The sequence below is a fragment of the Artemia sp. Qi Xiang Cuo genome, chromosome 2, assembly GCF_049724085.1.
Source record: "Artemia sp. Qi Xiang Cuo chromosome 2, ASM4972408v1, whole genome shotgun sequence".
NCBI lineage: Eukaryota > Metazoa > Arthropoda > Branchiopoda > Anostraca > Artemiidae > Artemia > Artemia sp. Qi Xiang Cuo.
This window is the reverse complement of record NC_142795.1, coordinates 69,897,967-69,902,377: the sequence shown is the minus strand read 5'-3', so window position 1 is coordinate 69,902,377 and position 4,411 is coordinate 69,897,967.

Sequence of the window (4,411 nt, the reverse complement as noted above, 5' to 3'; positions counted from 1 at the left end):
ATTGAAGACAAAATACCCACTAATAATCACTAAGAACTTAAATCCAATCCTGTCAGCACTTACATAGACTAAAATTCAGAATTTCCCTCTTTTAAGCTTCATCTATTATTGACTCTCTCGATGACAAAATGGGTGAATCACATTTTTGATTAAACCAGTGGTCTTGGTTCTTGGGCTTTCAGAAATTCTAACAGTTGTAGAGGCAACAATATGAGCTTTGAAGACGTTAGGTAACGTGTCCATAATGCTTATCTCTTGCTTATTTGATGCAATCCTTGCAGCAAGCACCAATTTTTAACTTAACAACTTTATCTTTAAACAGCAAATTTTCATTTGATTAACTATTCACAACTAATTCGTTGTTCTCCTCAATCTTATCTTGATTGTCAGTGCTCTTAAGATTTTTGTTTTATAAAATAAATTTTAGCATGCCTAAGAAAATGAGTGATACCCCCAAATACTTTTCTTTCGGCAATATTTGCAGCAAATGTTTACGTTATTACCTTCTCCCTAAATTTCTTTCTTTGAAGATATTTCTTTTAAACCTAGCCGTGGTATAGATGATCTCAATTCATTATGTATTTTAATACTTTGTTTTTCAAAGTTGGAATCGGACCCAACTTTCAAATTTTCTTCACTAATGCATAGATGAGAAGTAGATGGTTTTGGGGTCAAATTGTCGAAATCTCTACCTGACAGACTTGTCAAAACAGGTGGATTCGTTGATGGGCCTAATTTAAAGGATTATAAATTGGGTTTTGAGCCTGACCTCACTAAAAAATGTCGAATATTCATTACCAAGAGAACTTTCTTGGCTTTTTGAAAGAAAAAAATTATGTGTAAATTTTCAAAACTTAACAAACACACACTTAAGTTAACTTACTTACACTTAACACACTTAAAAAATTAACTAAACTTAGCTTACAGTTATTAAAAGAATCTTTACGGAAACATATTGTGTACAATCCAAATTGTTATTCAATAGTAACTGTAGCTAATTTTGAATTAAAATTATCAAGTATTTTGCAGTAGGTTGCATATGGTTGCATCAAGACATGGCTAATTGTAGCCAGAGAAAAGCCAAGACAGATAGTTCAAGTAATTGAGAGGCAAATGTTTAAATGGCTGGGGCTGTACGGGTAAATGACGGGAGTATGCACGACTCTTTTATTGGGCACATACTTGTCAGGTTAGTTTTTGGAAAGGCATGCCTGCCTAGAGTCTCAGGCATCATGTTGATCAAGACTTTAAAATTGACATAAGACCGTTAGATTGCCTGTAATGAGAGGCAAACAAGGCACGCCCGCCTATGGTCTTAAGAAGGTTGACCAAGAATATAGAATTGATATAGGACCATTAATTTGCTTGAAATAACAGGCAAGCAATCGTTTAAAGTCATCTTTATCTTCCAAATAGTATCTATTCGTTGCCTAAGCTCAGCCCCACATTCTGAGAAATTTTAAATTTTTCACAACTTTTGGGTCACTTGCCCGAGAGTCCGAGCGGGTGGGCGCCCCCAAATATTGTCCCAAATTCCTCTCTCAATTTAGCACTTGTTCACGGATGCCCACCGTCTCCAATCACTTTCCCAATAGTATCTTATTCATTGCCTCAGCTCAGTTTAGCAATAGGAGCAAATTTCCACTTTTTCAAGTTTTGGGTCACTTGCCTGAGACTCTGGGCAGGTGAATTCTAAAGTAAGCATCAGATAGCAATAATTAAAAATCTATAGATCTTAATACAATGAAATATTAGCTTCATTTTTCTAACTACACTGTTTTGAGAAAATTTTCAGTGTCAAAATTCGAACCTGGACATGCACATACTGTGGGTTGCTCAGAGCCTGGGTATTCTAAAAACGATATACTTAACCCCCCTTGTCTTTCATAGTTTGCCTGTATTTTGCGCAGGTTTATAAATTTGGACCCCCTTTTACCGAGAGTTAAACCACCAGACGCTGTGCCTCGGTAGTTAATGAGCAGTTGGTTTGGCATTCAGGCACTGACTTCTAATTTTTTTTATTATGTAATGCATTATAGATAAAGTAGTGGTGTGTCATATTCTATGTGAGACTTCAGCATCCTCACACCCAAACATGCCAGAATGATTTAAACGCTTGAGACTCTGTCTCTGTAATTTTCCGCAAACTATAGTGTCACCTGCTCCAGTTTAATTGTTGTTTTGATCTTTCAGAGATCACATTTTTTTCCTCAACTCTTTTATTTAATTTGCTGCCATTAAGTTGTTGATTTCAGTCTAGGCCTGGCTTATGTCCTCTTCTGAACTAAAGACTATAATAACAAAATTTTTGCTTCTGTACGTTCAGGATATTTCTACTTATTTAATTGTTAGTGTTGCGTCTGGTCTACCTGCGCAACATAATTTTTTTCCCTCGAGAATCTATGAATATAAGTGAAAATGAGGAGCGCAAAACGGATTGGGCTTTGTACAATCTGACCTTTTTTTTACTTGATTTCATTAATTCATCGACTTTATTCATTTATGGATTTATAACCTAGATCAATTTCATATTTATGTTAGGTAAAGTTTGTTTTTTTCCTTTTGAAAACGAGTTTAATTTTCTTTTTTATTATTCAAACCCCTCCCCTGACATTTTTTTTGCACGTTCCTGGACTTGCAAGACCCATCAAAACAGCTTTAGGTGAAAAAATTTTGCTAATATATTCCGTGTTCTTTTCTTTTCTTTCTTTCTTATATTTTGATAAGGAGTTACAATCCAAATTAGAAAAGCAACAATGTATCATGGCCAGCACAATAGCGCTGCCTAATTAAAGAACGATGTTGGCACAATGTATTATTTCTTTTTCGTTTTTTTTTTTGGTTTCTTGGTTTTAGACCAGGGCACTTCGTATCGAAGGAGTTGTCGTAAAAACTTTGAAAAGGGCTCATTCAATTGGAAATTGGAGTGGCTTGTGCTCTTTTTTAATAGTCGAAAGTGATTGGAAGGCAACTAACGCCCTTATCACGCCCAGCATTTCCCCAAACACATCCAATAAAAATTTTGAGATAGCCATTTTGTTTAACGTAGTTGAAAGTTCTGGAAATTAGGTCTTTGAGGATGACAACCCCCTCACAGCGCTCAGGGCAAGGGTTGTAATTTATGCCCTGGGGGCATATAAGGTGTTTATAGAAAGCGTTGTCGTAGAAACTCCAAAAGGGGGTATTCGATTTAAATTGAAAGGGCTGGTGCCCTTTTTAACAGTCGAAAGTGATTGGAAGGCTTGACATTTTTATAGTAAAGATCGATGTGGGTAAAATGTATTATTATTTTTCTTCTTTTTGTTTAGACCAGGGCACTTTCTTATCGAAGGATTTGTCTTAAGAACTTCTAAAAGGGCTCATTCGATTGAAAATAGAAAGGGCTAATACCCTTTTTAATAGTCGAAAGTGATTGGAGGGCAACTAGTCCCCCTCCCACCACCACCCACCCAATTGCCCATTATGTTCAAAAACTAAATGTTGCCTTGACATTAAATCAAAATGCACTGTGTTAATGCTAATTGCCAACGAGGCATCTCTGCAGTATCCCAAGAACGACTGAGGGTATTATTTTCAAACTTTTGGGGCTACTTCTGCTCTTAAAATTTAACCAAATTAAAATAGCGTAAGTGTATCCAAGCTTTCAAAGAAAGTAAACAGATTCTTTTGCGAATACTATCAAGTCAGTAGAGAGGGGGGTGCTACTCGTGACGGGGCACCAAGTATGGGCATAGAGTCCCTAGGGGAGATGGATTTCTCAGAAATTGATTGCGTAATCAAAGTGTGTCAATGACCTCTTTTTTCCAAGATCGATTTGTTTGTTGTTTCTAGGTGTAATAGCTCCGGAACGAAGGTTGCACATGTGCATTGAATTTTAACGGGGACAATGCTATTGATGTAGGACTCAAGGGGGAAGTGAATTTCCGAGAACTTGATTGCGTAATCGATCGTGAATGTCAAGGTGTCCAGAAATAGGAAACAGTATTTGATATTGTTGTTGTTTTGGGCAAGTGCATGCTCGAGGCGAATGTCAAGAGTTTCCAGGAATAGGAAACAGTTAGATCACATGTTTCCTTCTCAGCCAATCAGCGAGTTGGATACATCCCCCTTCTCAGCCAATCAGAGGCCTGCTTGCATATGATTTTCCCCGTTACATAACAATTCACCCTTGAGATTTCGTATATAACGGGCATGCATTGTGATTAAATTATCAGAAACTATTGTGACACAATGGATATAACAACTGACATAATTGATGAGCTTGAAGCATTGGCAACCTCAATTTACCATGTAAGTTCCGTTTTAGTACATTTTCAAAATAAAATTATTTTCAATGATCACCCTCCAGTATATCTAAGTCCCCCCCACCCCCCTATGCTATCGTTATACTCGATAGAAAACATAAAATATG